The following is a 23,460-nucleotide window of genomic DNA, read 5'->3' on the forward strand; positions in this document are numbered from 1 at the left end:
TGGCACCTGATAGGAGGATGGAGGGCACAGTCATAATGATCAAAGAATGATCTACCACAGAAACTAACAATGATTTCAGTCTCCTGAACAGTGAAGCACAGAACTTTGCATCCTCACTATTACATTCACAATATATAGAGTATAATTGGAATCTGTCTTGCTGTTGGAATATTGCAGCCACTATATTTGAGTTTATAATACATTTTTATTTGATTTGTAGAGGCTAAGCCAATGCTTGAAGCCCTGAGGTGCTTCACCACAATTTGAAGAGTTGACGCGCCGACAAACTTTACCGCATCTGATGAAGAGAGCCGAGACCAATGCTTGCAGTTCCAATAATCAGTGCTTTATTACTCCAAACAATTGTAGTCCAACAGTTTTTATCTAAAACAAACAATTCATTATTACCAGCTTCTTCGGCGGCTTCTTCAACAGTCAAAACTGTTTTTCCTTCCGGGCGGAACACATGCCCAGACAAAGATTCTATTTATAATATCCTATTTTATAGGATATTATATTTATAATACAACGAGCTCATTGGCTCCTACATGATTATTGTATTTTTACCAGCTTTTGCTCCCCCGAGCAACCCATAGATAATAACTGAAGTTTTGTGCTAAGTAATAATCTTTTAGTTTTATTTTAAAGTTTACTATGTTCCTCTGTTGAGTTACATAATTGTGGAGTGAATTCCATTCTTTCATAATGTCAATCTCATGTCAATACCTATGCTTTAATCTAATGAAACCTACCCGTCTATAAACCTTTCACTGCCATTCACTGCAAAGAGGTGAGAAAACAAGACAAAAACACTGTAATGTTGCATTATATAGTGACAAATTTAGAACATAGAAATGACAGGCAAAACTTCTGAAATGGTTCTTAAATAGAGTCTTCTGAATAATGTATGAGCCTCTGGAAGGAGAGTTTCTGCTGCGGTATGAGATGGTCACATGCCTCATACTCAGGCTGGATGACCTTGCTGTCCTGCAAAGGATTTCAGCCAAGTATAGATCAGTCTGTAGGCTCTGTTGATTCACTTGAAATACTGTAGTATAGTAAACATTGTCTTTGTTCTAACATTTGTCATGGGCTTGTATTTCTGAAAATAGATATTATATTGGAAATCTAAACCTGCTGGTTTGCGTAAAAAATCGACTGCTACTTTTGTCTTCATGGTCCATCTTATGTGTACTGCACGTCATAAATGAGGCTAAGTAGTGGCAGTCTGGTCAGCGGAGTTTTACCACCAGATATCACCAAGGGCAACAGAGAACAGAAGAAGCAAGTTAAACTGAAAAGAAAGTAGGGGTGTAATGTAAAACCCTAACAATAATAGATTTTGTGGACCAATACCTATTTTAGGGTGTTCAAAATCAATATATAGGCCAGTATTTTTTATATACAGCCGTGAACAAAACTTTACATACACTTGCAAAAGACTTAATTTTCTCTGGGGGAAATCACTGAAACCTTGTGTCTGTCACACACACACAAAAAAAAACATGCATATGGGTTGCTTCATAGACTTACTATAGGTCGTCTGGAAATATGACAAAATCTGCTTGGTCAAAAATGTTCAAACAGCAATTTGAATAGTTAGTTGTGGTGATATTGAAAGCTGTGTTAATCAAGTTTTGTTAGTGTCATGGCTCATTTTGTGTGAATAATTGTAACTTACTACAGCTGGTAGTCAGCAGCGAATTTAAATGGCATTCAATGATTTTTATTGAATAGGGCCCATTTGATATACTCAGCAGCAAACAATAAACTGGAAAAGTCTGAGGAGCTCAACCAAGATCTGAAAAAACAAATCACTGACTTGAGCAAAGCAGCTGCAACTCCCAAAAACAGTACTTTGTAAGTATGGCGTGCATGGCACAGTTGTATCACTGCCACGACCAGAAGAAAAATGCAAGCTATCACTTGCTGCTGAGAGACAGTTGACCAAGATAATTAAGGGTCAACCACGATTCAAAAATCAGGTTCATAATGAATTAGTAGCTGCTGGAGTACAAGTGTCAGTGTCCACAATCAAGCATGTTGATTGATGCAAGAGGGAAGCCCTTTCTCCAGAAATGGTACCATAAGTCTCTACTGAAAGTTGCTGCTGATCACACAGACAAACAAAAGGCCATCTGGAGGAAAGTTCTGTGGTCAGATGAAACAAAAAATAAGCTATTTCACCACAATGACTATAAATATGTTTGAGAAAAGGTGATACCCTGAATTCCAAGAACACCAAAAAAAACATCAAGATGGGGGTGGTAGTATTATGATCAGGGGCTGGTTTGGTGCTTGTGGAACTGATTGTGTACAAAGTAAATGGCAAAATTAATAAGGAGGACTATCTCCACATTCTTAAGGAAAATCTAAAATCATTTGTCAAAAGATTGGGTCGTGGATGCAGTTGGGTGTTACAGCAAAAATAATGACCCCAAACACAGCAAAAGGGGTAAAGAAATGGCTGAATTAGGCTAGGATAACAATTTGAGAATAGTCTCACTAACGTCCTGACTTAAGCCCTATTGAGAACCTGTGACTGGGCTGGAGAAAGGAGTCTGTGTCAGAATGTCAATAACTCTGTCAGGAGAAGCGGTCAAATATACAACTAGAAACTTGCCAGAAGCTTGTGGACGACTACTCAGTGCACCCAAATGAGGTAAAGATGGCTAAGGGATAAGGGATGTTTATCTAAATATTAGTATGACTGTGTGTAGATTTTATCATATTTTCAGAACATCTATAATAAATTAATGGAAGAACCAAAATGCATGATTGTTTTCGTGATGTAGACACATTTCAATCATTATATCATGGAAAATTAAGAGTTATATTAGTCATTGTGTGATGCTGTATATGTGTGAATGTCCTAATTATTACAAGACATGTCACCTGTATAAATGCAACATGGTTATTTAAGTATAACTGAGCAACCTTATGTAAACATCGTAACTGGGATCAAGAATACTTGCACAGCCAAAGTCACTGACAACACTGTCACAGTTATTAACAAAGAAAAGCAAAAAAAAAAAAAAAAAATTATCTACCTGTCGCTGCCAGAGTTCAGAAAGGCAAATGGGAGTAGAATTAATGAGTTCCTGTATCTTTTGCTCTTTAGAGGGGATGGCCGAACCAGGAGAGAGAACAGATAGAATCTGAAACCCAAAGTGTAAGGCAGGGGTGGGCAATTAATTTTCATACGGGGCCACATGAGAAACTTTGATGGTTGTTGAGGGCCGGACCTGTACACGTAAAAGCTCTGCTCAATATATATCTCAATAAAAACAGTAAATGAAACAAAAAGTAAATTTCAGTAAATGAAAATGTGGAACACATAACACAACTATTTAATGAAAGATTTTGTTTTTTCATTCAAACTATGACTGCTGCCTATTGAGTTGTAGATATTTACTATCATAAAGACATACTTAAAATGTGAGACTGATTTTCCAAGAGCTTTAATTACTTTTCAGCAGTCACTGTTTTTACAAACAGAGTAAGTAAGCCATCACTCAGAATTTATTCTACAGCAATATGACCATCAGCTGGCAGAGATTTGAAACTTGCCTTATCATGTCAGTTTTTGTTCATCATGAACACTATGAGGTGTTGTCAGTTTTTCTAAATCTACATTAAGATGACTGTGAAGCATAAAGAAAGACAACAGCTCCCCACTACACTTAGAGCAATGTTCAATATATCTCAATAAAAACAGTAAATTACACAACACAATGATGTACAATGCCCAACTCTTGAATCTCTGCTCTCAGATCCCAAACTCGTTTAAGCATCTTGTCCAGGCTGATCCATCTGACAGCTGTCTGGTAACCAAGGTCACCATGTTCACTATCATCTCCTCCAAAAGACAACAAACTGTGGTTTAGTGCTCTTGCCCTGATGAAGTTAACTACTTTAGCTTACGACATCAGTCACGTGGTTGATTTTTAGCACTGACTTACACAGCACCTCCAGATGTATAATACAATGCAAAAATATCAGTTTCTGTTCTGGATTTATTTCAGTCACTTTATCTTGCATCCGTTTCGAAAGTCCAACTTTTTCCCTGTCAAATTTGGACAGCCATCAGTTGTAACACCAACCAAATTCTCCCATTTTAGTCCCAGCTTGTTCATGCATGTATTTACCTCAGTGAACAAATCACTCACCGTCGTGGTTCCTTTCATTGGCTGCACAGCTGCCAGCTTCTCCGTCATCTCAGTTTTTTGTTAGTCCACGTACAAAGATGAGTAACTGAGCTGTGTCACGGACATCACAGCTCTTGTCCAGAGCCAAGGACAAAATGTCAAAATCGTCCACTTTGTTGTGCAGCTGAAGCTCCAGATTTTCGGCGATGCTCTCCGCCAGCCTCGTTACGGTTCGCCTCCTAAGGGCCACATTAGCGAACGCTCCTTTCTTCTCCGGGCATATAAGCGCTGCAGAGTCCACCAGACATTCTTTTATAAACTCTCCATCAGAGAATGGCTTACTGTTTTTGGCGATTTTGTAGGATATTACAAAACTCATCTTGACTGCTGCATCCCTTGATGTGAGCTTTGGTAAAACAAAGTCATTGCTGCTTTAGCAGTGTAGCTATCAAACCTTCAGTCATCCTACCTGCTCTGCATCAGTCAAGTGTTTGTACTTCTCCGCATGTTTGGTCTCGTAATGTCGATTCAGATTATAATCCTTGAGCACCGCGATCTGTTCTCCACAAACTAGCCCACAGCTTTACCTCTGACTTCAGTGAAGAAATATTTGGAAGTCCATGCTTTGTTAAAAACTCTGCATTCGGAATCGATCTTTCTTTTTTTGCCGTTAGCTGACATGTTCCCGGGCTGAAGCTGACCAACAAACCAATCAGTGCATAAACCTTACGCTAAGTATGGAAAGCACGCGTGAAAAACACTAACTTAGCAGATCTTTCAAAGTAAAAGCAGTGCAGGCATATTGCTTGCATGTATTGTGATGATATATATTTGCATTGACTTTTAATATTTTCCAGTGACCTCATACGGGCCAGTCAGGGTCATCCGGTGGGCCGGATGTGGCCCGCGGGCCGTAGGATGCCCAGGTCTGGTGTAAGGGATGGGCATTGGCTGAAAGGCTACTTGTTTGTTGCACAGGCGAGTGAGGTTCCTTTGCTTAACACCAAAGATTTTGCTGCAGACCTCCACTATTTCTAAATAAGCAAATCTTGCCTTGACCGCCAGGGTATAGAAGAAGTTTATACAGACTCAATGTGCAATTTGTAGAAGAGTCATGATGGTATTGTTACTGTGGCAGCCTTACCTAAAGCATGATGTGAACTGTAGTGTAGTGGCTTGCTATTTAGGCAGTACTAACCTTCTTCGCACATCCTTGGAACAATGGAACTTGATTTTATCCATTTATATACATGTACTCTTTGTGTAATAAAAAGCAGTATTTCCAACTGCATGAAGCTTTAATACGATAAACCTCTCCTAAAGCATATAACAGGGCTCAGATGCAAGCTGGTGTTATTTTTGTGTTGCCCAGCTTATTCTGAAAATAACAACATAAGGCATGCCAAGCTAAGACATGCAGTAACTATGCCAAAACCTCTAGACAAAGGCAATAAACTGAAAAAGTCCAGTGTTTAAATGCTGACTGGAAAGGTGTGTCCTTAGATGTAATCAAATACTTTTTCAGTCACCACTCTCAAATAGGGAAAGTGTACTTTGTTGTTAGATATAACATTAATACTGTTTGCCAAAAGCCATTTCAATTCCTGATAAAATATCTCACACAGGACATATCCCACAGCTGGAGCATGTGTTTTTCTTCAGTGGTGTGCTGCTTACTTCAACTCTAATTGCTCTCTGGGGTCGTGCAAGCAGACATCAAATGACAGGAAGTAGTAGGCCTGTTTCAGGGCAACAATTGTTCTTGAAATCTTGGAAACAATTTGACAACGCGAAGAGTCACTATATTTCTGTATACCCTATAGAAAAGTTGACATAGTGTACAGCCAAGATAGCTCACAATCTGCAGCTTGTCTTTACAGCGTTTGGCCCTTCCAGTGACGTTAAAGCTAGTATAAGAAACCTGTTTGAATGAAAGAGTCATTCTGGTTTATTCCAACTTGGGTCGTATTCTATAGTATGAGCTATCAGTTATATGGTTATCAAATACATTGTAGCGCACTGTATGTATAATTTAAAGCCATGCATCGTGTGTGTTGAAGTGAGGTTATAATGACAAGTTCAGATGTTGCATTCTTGGGCTTGGCTTTATGCAGTTTTATTAGCCTTAAATTCAGCTTTATGCAGTATTTGCTCAGTGTGTTATTGACCTATTCTTCGTGTAATGAGCAGTAGAAAACACAGGGCAGACTTTTTGCATGTAAGGATGGATAATATTTGTGAAATGCCAGGTGTCATGCCATTTAAAATTCTATTACAATACAAAGTATACTGTTTTCACAAAATAGCATATTTATGATTTAATCACGTGCTTACTATACTGAATATTTTTCTTCATGTATTTACTATCTCTCATGATATCGATGTTAACTTTGGGACACGTGCATATCTACAAATACAGCATAAGCAATACATCAGTCACATTTTAAAAGTTACATCTAACTGCTGCTGCTGTGTGTTCTGCATTTTTAACTTCGTGAGATCAAAATTTTCTCAGACCTTTACATCAGAGTAAATGACAGGAAACAAATGAATGTAATGTGTAAATTCTTGGTAGTCTGCATCTGGTAAAATGGTCACATTTCCAATTATGAAGCTGCTCTTCCTAGCAAATGTGTTCTCTGTTGCCGGTCTGACTAGAGACATATATTACAGATAATTAGATCCACAGCAATTGGGGCTTAGGTTACGTCATAGCTTAATTATTGTTAAAAACTTAATCATGGCAACTGCACTTGACTTACCAAGAGACTATGAGATTGGTAACCATGAAGTGTCACTGAAATGTCTTTCTGGGTAAAGTTGCATATTATGTCTAGATTCATGGTAAATGGTAAATGGTTTGTATTTATATAGCGCTTTACTATACTTGAAACGATACCCAAAGCGCTTTACATTATACATCACAGTCACCCATTCACACACACATTCACACACTGATGGCGGAATCTGCCATGCAAGCCGCTAACCACGACATTCATGACAATTTCTGACAAAGATGTGAAGCTGTTTCCCATGAGACTACGTCATTGACTAGTAAAGTTTGTAAAGGTGTCCCTGAAGGGTCAATTTTAGATCCTGTTGAATCAAAATATTGTTATTAAGAGCATTATAGGTTCAAAGACAGATTGTTAAATATCTGTCTTGCATATGTATTTAACTGTCACATAGTAAGAATTAGGTTGTATGTACAGTATACGTATGTATGTATATATATATATATATATATATATATATATATATATATATATATATATATATATATATATATATATATATATATATATATATATATATATATATATATAATCCTCAATAAATCATCATTTCAAAACTATTTTATAGGTTATCTCTGCCTAGTATTCAATAAATATAAATGTTAGTTTGATCATCTGGGTTCCTGCATTGAAGTGTGGGAAATATCCAAAAAGATATCAGGAAGTGGACAGATACTTTTCACAGCTGATTTTTTTCTCTCATCCTCTCTGTGCATTGTGTGTGTTTTCAACCATGCATTGTCAGACTGTGCAATACAAGTTTTAGCTGCCAATCTGTGTGACTTGAGCAGAGCCTTTCATGAGCACCAGCTGACAGCCAAATAGACAATTTAAGTCCAGCAGACCACTTTTTTATATTATTTTTGGATTCAAAACAGTAGTTTTGAGTCACAAGTTGTGATTCAATATTTGTGTACATTTTACAACCACCAGCCCTTAGTTGAAAACAATGTATGAAAACAGTTTAAGCATAATGACAGAGAAATATGTGCATCTGTCCATATTATTGCCCTCCATGGTTAACATTAATGTGTCGGCACACTCACCTGGGGAGTTGTGTCCTGCCAATCGCAGATACACTTGCATTCTGTACAGAAAGATGCATTGTCAGGCAAAGCGCAAACCTCATCCCGGTCTTGAGGTCTGCCAGAGATTGTTATGTTGTCTTGTCTTTTATCTGTGCAGTTGAAAGGACAAAGTCACAGCAGGTGTAGAGGTTGGGGGCCATTTGGCGGGCTTCCTCCTTGGGCGCTATCACTGGACCCTACCACTTTGGACAGTGGCCTTATGACCTTCATGTGCACTGCTCATCTTGTATGAAAGATCAATCTACACAGGTGAGCACATCCCACACAACCACCTTTTGCCTTCATGTGTCATGCTGTGTCCAGTCCCCTGCAAAAATGAAGTCATGTGGCATTTTGCTGACGTAGGTAAGACAAGGCAAATTTACTTATTAAATACAGTTCTTGAAGGAGATGATTGCCTTGGGCAACTTTACACATCCAAGTATGGCTCCTGATGTTGGGAGATGCTATTAAAAAGTTATGTAAAACGTGGTCTTCATCTCTGATGCAGGCTAAAGGCCACCTCCGGGCATTTTTGTCACGGTACAAGGGGAGTCAGAAGCCAAAGTGAGAGCACACAGAGCAAGCAGCAGACAGATTGTATTCAGACATGTTTTTATTTACAAATTATAATCCAATCAACCAAGGCAAAAGTCACTACAGGAGAGGGAGGGGGGAAAGGCAGGCTCCTGAGGACCGGCAGTCAGGGAGGCACACGCCGACGCTCACAGCAATCGGTGGCCAGGGATGACGTCGGGTCCTCTTTGGGGAGTGGGGGCAGGGTTGACCGGATCAGTCGGGGGGTCCACGTCCTCTGTCCAGAGGACTGCAGGGTTCAAGTACTCTATCTGGAGGAATCCTCCTGCGGTTCAAAGGATAGGGCTCGTACCGTCGTCAGAGTGTAGCTGAACAGGTAGGAGGATCTGACAAAGGACGGTGTGCACAGACCGTCTTTATTGAAGTGGTGATGGGGATGAGAAGAACTGCAGGTGCGCATGTCCAGCAGCTGCTCTCCATCCGTGCTGATTGCCAGCAACGCGGAGTGCAGCAAGAGCTGAAGATGCACAAACAGGCAGAGGAGCAGACAGCAGGAAGTGGGGGCCAGGCAGGGCCCATGACAATTTTTGGGTTGTGGATGATAGAGAAAACACGTTTGAGAAGAAAAAATGTGTAAAAGGAAAACATAAAAGCCTTTTTGTTTTTAATACTGACTGTTAACACTTCCTTTTATAGCACTATGCTATATTGTCATCAGTACAGTACCTTTGCAATACTGTACTGTATTTGTTTCATACAAGTTACAGTACTGTACTGTAAAAGGAAGCCTTTGTATGTTTATTTCTACGGTATTACCATGTTCTCACCATATCCTTTGTGACAGATTATTCCATTGTCCATGCACTCAGGATGAACTTGTGCCACAGTGTCACTAAGTAAATAATAGCTCAAGCTTATCTCTGCCAGTCTGGAGTACAGCAGCCTTCAGTGTTGATAGACTATCACCTGTAACAATCAGATAGTGCTGTGGCTCGGCCATTGTCCAAAACCACAGAATGATGATTACTGACATACATAGCCGGCTACATCAGAGTCACAGCCACACTATATTTATTTATTTATTTATTTTTTTAGGAATTGGTACAGCTGAAGAATTAGTCAACTTCAAATCAAAATTGCAGTTTTAAATAGGGCCAGACCAATTATTGTCCTGGCCAATAATTGTGGCCAATATTTGTCATTTTTCCAGTCATCGGTATCTATATTTTTGTTTACTGATTATTGATAAACTAAATGCACTACTTCAGGGGTCCATTTCACAAAGCAGGTTTAGTGAAAACTCTGAGTTTGTTAACCCTGAAATGAGGGTAAGTCAGAGTTTTCCGTTTCACAAAGAGAGGTAACTCAAACCAGAGAAAGAGGGGTAACTCTAGCCTGTTTCACAGAGACAGGTAACTTATGCTTTCGGTCAGTTACCGTAATAACAGACTCTATGAAACTAACCTGGTCGGGACCAGGTTTTTCTCAGTAAACCTCGAGTTTCTCTCTGTCTCCACCCTCTTTCAGACACACACTATTTGATTTCCTCATTCATTCATTCAGTCAGCACGCGAGTTTTGGCGAAGCCTAGTTCTGCCATGTGTCAAAATGGCATGTCCTTTTATTCACGATCCAGTGGATGAAGGAGCAGCATTACTGTGCAGAGAATTAAATATTCGTCGGGAGATTATCAGACCGCGCATAGATGTTCTCGCATTTCCGGACAATTATCTTTTTGAACGGTACCATTTCACGTCACAGTCCATAATCTACATACACAACCTAATCCGTCCTTACATTTGCAACATTACCAACCACAGTCATGCTCTCACATCCCAGCAAATATTGTGTGTTGCGCTGCTGTTCGGTTCTTTGCAAATGGAAGTTTTTTGTATAATGTCAGAGATGCAGGGCGCTTCAGTAAGGCATCTGTATGCAGGATGGTCAGAAAGGTGTGCCTGGCCCTGAAAAGGCTTTTAACCATCTTTGTCGTTTTCCCTGGACATAAACCTGTCAGAGCCATCAAGGAGGAGTTCCACAGGATTGCAGGTGAATGATGTAGAGATGTGTTAAATTAATTTTAAATCATATTCTGTTAATGACATTGTGCTGCAACCTCAGACTGGGATTAGTAATTTTACTTTCTTTTAGGATTTCCCAGTATGATTGGCTGCATAGATGGCACACCCATCCCCATCACAGCTCCCTCACATAATGAAGCCGATTATGTGAATAGGAAGTCCATTCACAGCATAAATGTGCAGGTAGGCTACAGGTAGATTGACTACAGTTTCAAAATGTTAAAGACTGCATCATAGTTCAACATCTGTCATTCTCTGCACTGTCAAGATCATATGTGATGCTGCATACATCATTTCTAATGTGGAGGCCAAGTGGCCTGGGTCTGTTCATGACTCAAGGATTTTTTGAGAGTCTAACCTGAGCAACAGACTGCAACATGGTAAATAGCCTGAAGATTTTCACAATATAATTCACTTGTCTCCCTCCTTAAATATACTCTAATGTATCCACTATACATTACAGGAGAGTTGATGGCCTTCTGCTGGGTGACAGGGGTTGTCCATGCCAGCCTAGGCTGATGACCCCATACGCTAACCCTGAACCAGGCCCCCAACAGAACTTCAACTGGGCTCATTGCAGGACAAGAGCCCGGGTGGAGATGACCATAGGCCTGCTGAAAGCTCGTTTCCAGTGCCTACGTCACCTCAGGGTGACCCCTGAGAGGGCCTGTGATATTATTGTGGCATGTGTTGTTCTTCATAATATTGCCACTATTAGAGGAGAGCAACACCCTGCCATACAATTTGAAGACCCAGATGATGACCCCATCCACCTGCCAGCTATCCAGGACAGCAGAGCAGTCAGAGACACCATATGCACAGGGATGAGAATTTTCCGCGTATCCGCGGAATTCCGAGTTTTTTTCCGCCGAAAGTATAGTTTTTGTGAATCGTGTAAATCCGTTGAGAAAATTGTAGAGGGGTAGGGGTAGGCAAGCGGCCGGCCGGCCGACGCGTCGCGAGCCGAGGCTTGTGATGGCCGCCCGCCGTGATGGCCATCCCGCCGCCGACATCTTTCGGCAACGCGCATTGCAAAATCAGATAGAGCTGTGAGAACGGAAATCGGCATTGTTATCTGTAACCGTCACTCGCTATTTATGTTAATGACATCTGCCTATTTTCAGCAGCAATTTGGCGCCAGTTTCATCTGATTGTTTCCTTCCACATGTTAAATTTCGCGGATATGCAAGCACACGATATTGTTGAGTTTTGATCATTTCTGGTGCGTGGATATGTATAGATCTATGGTTGTTTTGGTTACCTAAAAAACCTTTTTCGCCACCATGGCGAAAGTTTTGTATCATAAGGAGGAGGATCGTGCCAGGGAAATAGACAAGTCTAACGGCATCAAGAACTGTTTTCAATGAAACACAGGCAGGCAGGCAGACAGACATTTTCAGAGTTTTTTTCCATTTGTCATTCTCATCCCTGTATGCAGTAATCACTTTGGAGTTTAAGTCACCATCATCACCACCACAGCAGTCAAATAAACACGATACACATTTCATTTGGTCTTCTTTATTTCCTACAAATAAAAGAGCTAGTTTAGTTAATGTTCCAGTAGTTAACATAATTCACCTGTGACCATGCACCCACCTCTAACTTGTGCTCCAGTATTTCAATTTCCAGATCTGCCTTCTTAATCTGGCGGTCCAAGTACTGTATTTCTTTATCTGTTTTTTGTATTTTTCTCAGCAAGTGGATTTTGTATATTTGTTTTACTGGTAACTGGGAATACATAGAGGACATTAAATTATACAGTTGCACATGAATTCCATGGACTGAACCTCTGGTGTTTACTGAACATCCATCTCACTGTGTCAATCTGTGCAGTGGAAGTTGAGGGAGCATCCTGCTGCTGCCCAGCCATGCTCTGTTAAAAAGGATGAGAATGTGCAATACTTCAGTGTAAGTTAAATGTCACACTCTATATTCCACCAGAATGTTCAGAAATGTGAATGGGAAGAGAACTATCAGTAACATACCTCTGTATGCCTTTCTGGATCCCCCTCTGTAAAGGCAGCAGACACAGTTTCATCCTCTTCATCCTAGATGAGTGATATGTTTCAGTAGACTTAAACTACCATTTGGCAAAGTCTTTGGAGTATTGCCTACTTACAGTTACAAGGTCTGTTGTGGCGTGAAGGGGCTCCACCAGGCAGATAGCACCATCAGAATCTATTGGGCTAAAAGAAGAAAAGACACAAAAGAGAAATATTTGTATGAATATGCTTTTAAAAAATAACAAACACACACACATACACACACACACACACACATATATACATATACACACACACATATATATATATATGTATATATATATATATATATATATATATATATATATATATATATATATATATATATATATATATATATATATATACACACACATATATAGTTGGCTGATTAGAAGTCATTAATTATTTAACAGAACATGATATGGATGCAGACATTTAGGCTATGTGTGGGATAAAACAACTGCACAGTCAAACAGCCGCTTAATATTTAGGCTACTTCACAATGTAAAACGTGATCAAAATGAGGTAGCTCCATGAGATTATGCTGAGGTCTTACCTGTTTGAACAATGTTTTTATATTTCATCTTAAACTGCTGCCATGTGCACTTCTCCCGCGTGGGTTTGCACCTCAATGAAATAACTTAATAGGCTACCATTCAAACAGTTTTCCCCTGTAATATTATTGTGTTCAACTTACGCATTGACCTGGGCAGCAATGTTCTCCCACGCCATTATTTTGAACACAAATTCACCTCTCTGTCCTTCACTCCTTTCTTCAGGAAACACTGTAAGAGCTTGTCCCATTGCAGCTAGGTGCTTCTAAGTTTAGACACATCCTTTGATAGACAGCAACAGCATGGAACAGTTTTCTTTCATCTTTATGTGAATTTTCGGACTTTACGGCAGCGTCTTCGTCATGTCAAGAAACGCTTCTTAGATAAATACCTCCTGTGCCGCTGGAATGGTGAAAAAATAAAAGCCTGTACCATTAAAAATACGCCTTCAAAATAAAAGCCTGGAGGGAACGGTTATTTTAACACTAGCAAAACAAAGGCTTGCCAGAAGTGATGAACCGATCAACAGACCTTTATAAGAGTAATTTACATGCAATTCGGGATCCATACATAACATGCACATGCCTGTGCTCTGCACAAGGTCATTTTTCTATTAAAGATTTCATCCGGTGGAAATGATACATCAACTGAGCAGCCTCGGTGGAGTACTGGGCTCTCTGAGTGCTTTTCTTGTTATGTTGTGTCAATTGCTGCACAATAAAATGTGAATTGAAAACATTCTAGTTTCTGCATTTACTGTTCAAGTATTTATCAGTAATACAATGAAAATGAGAGGAAATGCGAATATTTACTTTGCAGGTCGATTTTGGTGTGCGCCCCTAAATTGGCTGCTTGCGCTCCTAAAATTTTAAGTTAGGGGCCACTGTGCTCCTAGGAAAAAAGTTAGTCTGCAGCCCTGCCATATGAGCGCATTAAGAGTTTCAATTCAAGTGGTGGAAAAAACGTAGCTCTCCGCTTCCCCATTGCCATGGTGACTCGTCGAATCGCGCTCCATTGATACTGGCTTTTCAGAGTTGTGGTGCACGCGCTTAACTCCAGGTGAAACTACTCCGAGTTGATTAAACCAACTCAAATCAGCCGTTCTGAAACCGAAAACTCAGAGTTTCTTATCTCAGAGTAGATCAGGGTTACACTCAGAGTTTGTTAAACCTGCTTTGTGAAACGGACCCCAGGTCTGATGCAGCCTCCTCTCTCTGTCTGTTGTCACTCTGTGGTCCCAGAAATGTCCCTTAAGCAGAGACTGCAAAACGTGAACAAGAAACACAAGACGTTTCCACAAACCAGGAAATTGGCTACTCTAGCAGTGCCTAAGACTATGCTAGCAGCTAAGTTAGAAGGCAGCTAAAAATTACCCCGAAACAGAGTCTTGAAAACGATAACTAATAATGCTTTAAGATCTGCACCTTAGTCAGCAATAAAAGTGATAGAACAGTGAAAGATTAAGAAAACAGAAAAGAACAGCAAACGTAGCTGCAGGAGACAAAGTGATCAATGTCAGTCAATCCCACATAAACATAGGAGATCACCCAAATGTAATCACTCCTGTTTCTATTTTACATATTCAATCATAGTCACTCTTATTAATGAAGAAGCCTAGTTATGAATGACAGGATCTCTGCTATCACATGCTATTAAAACATTGCATCCAATGTATGTTGATTACAATTATTGGATACTGGCCTTTCTTGAGTAGCAATAATCAGCATCAGTATCGACCTTGAAAAATCCATCTTGGTTGATCCCTTGTTTTAAATAATGATATTAGTAAATCACAAATATAAAAGGTTAGTGTTAGGTTTTACAACATTTTTTCAAGGAAATATAGTGATATGCTGATGGTAATATGTAGGTATAATGTTTTTTTCAGACTCCTGGATGTTGGAGTCACAAAACAGGAAAGAGGAGGAGCACACATCAACGCTCTGCATCGTGGGGCAGTGCCGACCACCTCAAAGAGGCATGACATTGCCATTATCACATCATAGTCAGGCAGATTCTTTATTTGATTCACAGTACTGCGGATACCCCAAAACATTTTTTTAAAGAAATGTTTATGAAAGTCATTCACATGCAGTCCAGAAATAATATGCAGTTAAGTATCAGGTGCATATATAGTGTATATGAATACACGCACTGGTCACTTTATTTGGTACGCTTGATGAAATGTAATGCAGTCCAATACAACAACTCCACCATTAACTCTATTTAGTTTTTCTGTCATAAAGGTGATAATGCTACTTTATATTTTTATTGAGGTCACGTCTGGGTGTGTATGCATTGTCTTGCATTATATTTAAAGGTGTTCTTAATATTTTGTCCACCACTTTTACATACCTGAATGGGGCAATATACAAGGAATACTTTTAAATGTGATGCAGTGCACTAAACCACCACCATGACCTCAGTAATAAACAATAGTTTAAATTATCACCTTTTAAAATTATAAATTCCAACAGTTTAACCAGTGATAATTAGTACTAGGTAATTGAGAAGCTTGTACCAGAATATTTTGCACACGACTCTTTGCTAATGGAAAAGGACAGAGTTAGTCTCAGCTTTATAAAATCATTGTCTCCTGCCAGTGCGGGTATACTAAAACACCTACATGCAGACACCAGCATTCACTTGCATATGCAACAAAATTCTGCACTGTCACAAAGGAAAGCAGAACTGCAAAATGAGAAAACTGTGATTGGCACACACTGGGATGACACAATACCTGTACCACTGAAAATTCTGTAATTCTCTATACAAAATTCTATATCTAAAACAACTGATAAATCATATGCATTTTGACATAGACTCTTTAATGTAAAACAAAAAGGATAAGGCTAAGACGGAAACAAAAACAAGGCAACTTAAGACTACATTAGCAGAAACAAGATAATGTTAGTCTAAACAAGATGTTAGCTGCTATGTTAACTTCATAAGATAACATGAGCTGCTGCTGTAACCGCAACAAAACTATTTTAGCCAAAATGAGCTCATGCTAGCCTAAACAAAATATTATTAACTATGTTAACCTAAGCCAGGTAACATTAAACACTACTTTAGCATGAATAAGACACATTTAGCTCCTGAATTAGCCTAAACAAGATAATGTTAGCCTATACATTAGCCTCAACAGGATAATGATGATTGCTAATTTAGCCTGAAAGGATAATGTTGGATAATGTAGGTGGCTCAACAGAAGGCAGGTCCATAAACTCTGGTAGGTTGCAGGTGGTTGGGAGCTGGTTAGTTAAGGAGCAGGCCGAGAGTCACCAAACTGGTGGCTATCCAGGTCGAAAACAGGTGGGGAGCCAACCAACAGACTAGGTAGACATGTCAGAGGAGACCCGAAAAAATCCAATATGACCTCCGGCAGGTAGCGAATTAGCCATGGTTTCTGGGCAGTCTGGTGGCGCCCCACAGACACAGCTGCATCCTTAATTTCAGGTCTAACGGCTCTTTCCCACTCAGCCAGTAAGCAAAATAAGGCATTTAAATAATCATAAGATTCGTCATCCTCAAACGTCCATGGAGGAGACAGAAGACAGGCTGACTAGGGCTCGACTGAGTGCCTACTTGGTTCAAGTTTGGCTGGATCATTCTGTGGGGGGGTTGAACCCAGAGTACAGACACACAGGAAGCAAGACAGACTCAGAACCAAGGACTTTATTCAAAGGAACACAAAACACCGACTGAGTAAACTAAAGCAAACCAAACTCCATACAGAAATTAACGAATTTAACAAAATCAAACGGAGCTCAAAACTAAATAAGAATAATCAGCATAACTGGCCACTACATGGGCTAAGAACTAACTAAACACAAAACGGCTTGACTCACGACTAGTAAGTCCAAACGGGGGGGCGGCAGACCGGTTCAGAAGCCGGCAGTCTGTGGGTGGCGGACGCCGTTGCTGCCCGACGTGCAGCAGAGGTTGGGGGCTGCAATGAGCAGCGGAGACAAGGGCTGCGGGAGTGCGGCGATGGGGAGCCGAGGCGAGGGCAGAGGGGGAAGCTCTGGGAACGAGCCAGGCAGGACTGAGCAGGCAGGGGGTAGTCCGGAGCTGAAGCAGACCTGGGCAGAGTGGCTGGCAGAGAGCCAGCAGGGACAATGATCCAGCAGTGGCTGGTGGGACAAGTCCGGCTTTAAATGCCACTGATGAGTGATCAGACACAGCTGCGCTCTCTCTGCAGCTGTGTCCAATCGGCCGGGATTGTCCACTGGCCAGGGGTGTAGCACCGAGGAGGGAGGGACCATGACAGTTTCAGTCTTGGCTACCCACTTCCCCTCTTTAAAATGGACAGTTTATGGTCTGCCGAGCCCCTGCTGGCTCCTCTCCGCCCCTGCAGCAGAGGCAACAGCAATAATAATAATACAGTCTGAGTATTCAGATCTCACATTTAATATTCAGATGCCACCACAACGACCGAATATTCGGATATTCAGATATTCAGGTCCAGCCCTACTTGGCGGAGTAACAAATGCCAAATAACAGGTGACAGCTTGTAAAGGCTATAAAAAATCACAAACTATAACATCATTGCCATATGACAAAAGCTAAAATGAACTAGTTACTATTAGAATAGTTTACTGCAGAGTTATACGCCTTAAATTCAGTTTGGGATACTAAGTCGTCTATGATTATTATGATTGGAGGATGAGCTGTGTGAAATAAGTTTGCAATAATATAAGGGAAGGTTGTTCACAATGGCCTTCAGCATATGAGGAAAATGTGTCGCATTAATGTATAACATGTCACTATAATCAAGAACTGGTGTTATGGTGGCAGCAACCAGCGTTTTCCTGGTTTCCAAACAGGACTGTCAAAATAAAATCCAAATTTTTAGTTTGTGTAAACCGGGGTGCACACACTTTTTCAGTATGCAAGCTACTTATAAAATGACCTAGCCAAAAATGATCTACGTACTATAAAATTGCAAACTATATATTTATTCATAAATATATTGAAAATCCTTTATATGAAGCATATATGTTGGTGTACCTTGCATAACTACATGAATCCATAATGCTCAATACAATGCTGTACATTTTTTGTCATGACCTTACTCTGATGACTTGCACTGAATGGAATCAGCCAGAGATGCATAGTCCGGACAGTAGCTGCTGACAGCCAGCCTCAAGCACACTTTCAAATGATCATCAGTCATGGTGGAATGGTACTTGGAGTTAATGATCTTCATGTGGGAAAAGGCTGACTCACATAAATAAGTGGAGCCAAATAATGCAGTCAATGAGGTTGCACATTTCCTCATGTTGGGGTACTTTTCCTCCGTGAGTAAGTTCCAGAACTGTCCATTAGCTCTGGACTTCAGCTCAATGTCGGCTTGTAGTGTCAAAATCTCATCCTCCACTCCAGAAGAGTTCAGGTGAAACAGTGTTGCAATTTTTGATGCGAGTGAAACAACCTCAGCATCTTCCCGAGAAGGGTAGCATATGAATGTAGCCATTGGCTTGAGTAAAGCAAAGTCTTGAAATCATTTGTCAAACTCTGGCAGACAATTGTCAATCTGTTTTGTGTAGCGTACACTGTCAAGCTGCACACGTGACTTCCCTTGTGTCTCCAGCTCTGACGCGAGGTTCTGGAAGTTTGCCAAATCATGGTGCTGCAGCTTTGAGGAGAGATGTTACATTTTCATTCGAAAGCATTAACTGAGCTTATCATATTGATCACAGTTTTTGCCTTTTCCTTGCAGCTCTAGAATAAGGTCATTCAGCATGTTGGTCAGATCGGTTAAAAATGCCAAGTCTAGCAGCCATTGGTCGTCATTTAGTTGCTGATATTCTGCATGTTTAGCTTCACGGAAAAAAACCTTAATCTCCGGACAGAGGTCTTGAAATCTTTGCAGGAATTTCCCTGGACTAAGCCATCGGACATCAGTGTGCAACAATAACTCAGAGTTGTCACTGTCAGCGTTATCCAGATGTGCACGGAATAGCCATCTTTGAAGATATCCGGTGTGAATAGACCAGGAGATCTTCACTGCCACATCCATTATCTCTTTCATGTTGAGCATTTTTGCGCATAACGCTTGTTGGTGTATTATGCAGTGATAATTAATAAAGTCTGGGAAAGCATCGTCCTCCCTACACTTGGCAATAAACCCATTCGAGCGGCCAACCATCGTGGGCGCTCCATCCGTGGTGATGGACACAATTTTGCACACTGGGAGCTGGGTTTTCTCAATAAAATTTTTAAAAGACTGAAATATGTCTTCTCCTTGCGTGTGTTCTTCCATGGGCAGGACTGTTAACAGCTCCTCTTTTGTGCTCATATCAGTAAGCACCATCCGAATAAAAATGCACAACTGGGCTGTGTCACTCACGTCTGTAGACTCATCCAATTGCAGAGAGAAACACTTGCAATCTGTGATGTTCTTCCAAAGTTGCTTTGTCAAATCCTCGGCCATGGCTTCACTGCGTCGTGTAACTGTAGTTCTTGATAGCTGGAGAGCTCTGATCAAAGATAGTATTTCTGCTTTGTTTTTAAAGTCTTGGAACAACGAGTCAGCTGCTTCAACAAATGCCTCTTTTACCATCTCTCCATCTTAGAAGGATTTCTTGTTCTTAATGATTAAGTGACTTACCTGAAATGAAGCTTCGGTGGCTGCCTTTGCTTTTGAGTTTAGCAGTGAGAAAAATGACTGCTGTCCGGACAACTGGGATCCTAGTTCCTTCATCTTTCTCCTTCTCAGCTTGCTTTTTGGAGGGAAGTCAGTGTAGTAGTTTTTATGAACAGTCCGAAAATGCCGCTCCACGTTTCCGTTTTTTGGTGTAGTGATGGCAGACTGGCAGATGAGGCAAATGCACTTTGAAAATGACATAGTGAAGAAAAAGTCCACCTCCCATTCCTTATGAAAGTGGTACGTTTTTGTCTTTTTACTTGGTCCAGCTTGGAGGCTAACTCACTAGCTTGCTAGAACGCACCATTATGTGCGCATGCGCAGTGACACCTGTGTCAGAAAAGGTCAGATTGGTCAGACCGACTGCCCCGTATGCCAATCAAGTCACAAATTTCATAGTGAGGACGGATGATAGGCTGACCTCTACGTTTTAATGCCATGTGATCTCACACTACCTTTGCGATGGACCAGTAGATCGCGATCGACGTATTGGGCACCCCTGGTGTCTACATGTTTCAGAAAGGCATTAATGTATTTTCCTCCCATGAGTCATCATCATACCCGCAGTGTTTTGAGGGCGTTTTTTGGGGTTTTTCTTCACAATGCGTTAGAAATATTGTTGTCTGGTTTTGTCTGCATTCAATACAAGCTTGAGCTAAATGAGCTGAGCCTGTCAACTTATATTAACCTTCATCCTGACTATCTCTGGGCTTGTTTTTCAAAGTCATGCACCTCTGTGTAAATGGCACCACCATGGCTAGAAGTATAAAAAATATGTCAGAAATCATAAGAAAGAAAATAAAATAGATTGTTGTTTAAATTTATTTTTCAAAAAATAATAAATAAAAAATACAATTAGAATCGTCATGTACGACATTATTTAAGGTGAACACAGGTGCTACCAATACTGGGTAAAGAAATAACTCTATATACTATAGTTATTTTATTGCTTAAATCTTTGGATTTTCTTCCATACTCGTCTCCTGTGTGCTCTGTATAAATACAGACTGCAGTTCAGTCAAGTCGTCCCAGATTTTTTATTTTATTTTTTTGTGGAATGTGGTTGGTGTAAGTGATTTATTTTTGATTTTATAAATTACGTTTGTAGAACAAGAAAGAGGATTTAGACCAACCATCAAACCCTAGATTTCAATAATTTTCTTAATTGAACCATATGACACAAATGACTAGTTTGAGGACTGTCAGAGATTCGAAAATCTGGTGATTCTTTCTGTTTTAACCGGTTTGGGCTTTTTTTTAAGGTGCTGTGCTTTTTTAACCTACCTGTCTTTATTGAAAAGAGTGCAGAGCTATGTAAAACAGTATTTATGGGTATGTAAAAGGCAGCCAACACCGAAACATTGAGAATACCAAGTTGAACTCGTGTGTGTGTGTGTGTGTGTGTGTGTGTGTGTGTGTGTGTGTGTGTGTGTGTGTGTGTGTGTGTGTGTGTGTGTGTGTGTGTGTGTGTGTGTGTGTGTGTGCATGAATCAATCAATCAATCAATCAAAATTTATTTATAGAGCACTTCACAATACTCAAGGTGACCAAAGTGCTTTCCAGTTAAAATCAAACAGTAAAATTAGAAATAGACGCAAATTAAAAGAAAGCAACAGTAGAACACGTCAAGAAAATAAAATCAAATAAAATAAGATAAAATGTCACCACATTACTGAGTATTAAAAGCCAGTCTGAAAAGATGTTTTGAGCCGGGCTTTGAAAAAGCCAAAGTTGGTGATGGTGTGCATGTCAGGGGGCAGTTTGTTCCAAAGTCTGGGCACAGCGACTGAAAAGGCTCGATCACCCCAGTATTTGTACCTGGCCCTAGGGACTTCCAGAAACAGCTGATTTGTGGACCTTAACGCCCTGTTAGGGTTTCGGACAGAGAGAAGCTCAGTCAAATAAATAGGCGCAAGGCCGTTGAGGGCTTTAAAAACAAAAAGTAAAATTTTAAAATCTATCCTAAAAGAAACTGGAAGCCAGTGGAGGGAAAAGAGGACTGGGGTGATGTGCTGACGCCTTTAAGTGTTCGTCAGGAAACGGGCTGCCGCATTTTGCACCAACTTATTTCTCTTTGCACTATATTGGTGAGTATATATAGAACAGTCAGTGTAAATTACAAACTGTTCGAGTTTACAGTGTTCCTACATGTTCATAATTCATGGGACAGTTTTGTTTCAGAATTCTTCCTTCCACAACGAAAACACAACAGGAAGATGGTTTGGTTTTATTTATCCCTTCCCTGGGATCTTTTGTTAATTGAATACGTATGTGTTCTTATAAAATATTTGTTATTAATATTATGGAGGTTAGATATGCGGATTATTACTACCTTCAGTATTACCTTCATAATTATGGGCCTCTGTAAAGGTGAATGGTACTCCTTGAAGAAGTAGAGAAGCTTCAGGGATTTTGTGTTTGTCATTTGGGGACAACACAAGGGTTGTTTGGGGGGAGATCTATGTGTCGATTGTGGTTTTTTTTTTTTTTTTTTTTTTCTGTTTTTGGGGGGTTTTGTTTTTTTTGCTATTCCTTTACCTATACTTTTGCATAAAGCAGTTACTTTTTATATTGTTTACATTATGACTTTACTGTGGCCTGTAATACTTGTTTTTGAATCTCATAACGGTGACTGCTGCATCCAATAATTTTTCGTCTTTTGTAAATAATGGTTGCCAGGTTAATTTCATCAGCTGGAATGTAAGAGGAATGAACCATCCGATAAAATGCAATAAGATACTTTCTCATCTCCATCATCTTAAGGGAAATGTAGTGTTTCTACAAGAAACGCACCTTAAAAATTCAGATCACCAGCGTTTAAAGAGAAGCTGGGTTGGACAAATTTTTCATTCTAAATTTAATTCAAGGGCTCGAGGCACAGCAATTCTCATTGATAAAAATACTCCTTTCATTGTCTCTAACACAATCACTGATTCTAATGGCCGATATATAATTGTGACTGGCTCTCTTTATAATACTCCACTTATTCTGGCAAATATATATGCCCCCAATTGCGGTTTTGTTTCTGTTTTAGCTTTGCTTGTCCAAGCGATTTTATCCTTCATAGACATGTTTTTCCCATATATCAGATCTTGTAGAGGTTGAACCATGCATGCAAATTCTGGGATCCATGTTCTACAAAAATTGCACAATCCTAAAAATGACATCATTTGTTGTTTGTTCTCAGGCTCAGGTGTGTTTTGAACGGTTTCCTTTCTGGAGTTTAACATGGATTTTCCTGAGGCTGAGAGATTGTGTCCTAAATAGACAACTTGTTTTTGAACTAGTTGCAACTTATGTTTTGAAACCTTGTGACCTTCATTGAACAAATGTTGTAGAACAATCAGTGTGTTTTGCCTACAGTCTTTCTCTGAGTGTCCTGTGACGAGGATATCGTCTACATAAAGTAGATATTGTCCTCTAGTCAGAGGCGGACACGTGCTCATAGATTGCGTGAGAGCCTGTGAGTACAAGGTCGGGCTGTTTGTAAAGCCTTGTGGTAATCTAGTGTAGGTGAACAGCTTGTTCCCTAATCTGAATCCAAACAGACCTTGAGACTCTTGGTGCAACGGGACTGAGAAAAATGCGTTTGATAAATCTAT

General features: G+C 40.0%; 1 protein-coding gene across 6 annotated transcripts in view; it reads left to right on the top strand.

Moving 5' to 3' along the window:
• glcci1a (glucocorticoid induced 1a) overlaps positions 1–23,460 on the top strand; it is a 53,335-nt gene that overhangs the window by 13,810 nt on the left and 16,065 nt on the right. For 2 of the 6 annotated variants that reach the window (XM_055017690.1, XM_055017691.1), the window contains exons 2-4: positions 8,129–8,280; positions 10,565–10,596; positions 10,699–10,811. The exons of 2 other annotated variants lie outside the window; for them this stretch is intronic. The gene's annotated coding sequence lies outside the window, so the exon portion shown is untranslated. The remainder of the gene's footprint in view (positions 1–8,128; positions 8,281–10,564; positions 10,597–10,698; positions 10,812–23,460) is intronic. 2 more of the 6 variants (XM_023280140.3, XM_023280139.3) reach the window with 1 other exon arrangement.

The sequence above is a fragment of the Amphiprion ocellaris genome, chromosome 15, assembly GCF_022539595.1.
Source record: "Amphiprion ocellaris isolate individual 3 ecotype Okinawa chromosome 15, ASM2253959v1, whole genome shotgun sequence".
Lineage (NCBI taxonomy): Eukaryota > Metazoa > Chordata > Actinopteri > Pomacentridae > Amphiprion > Amphiprion ocellaris.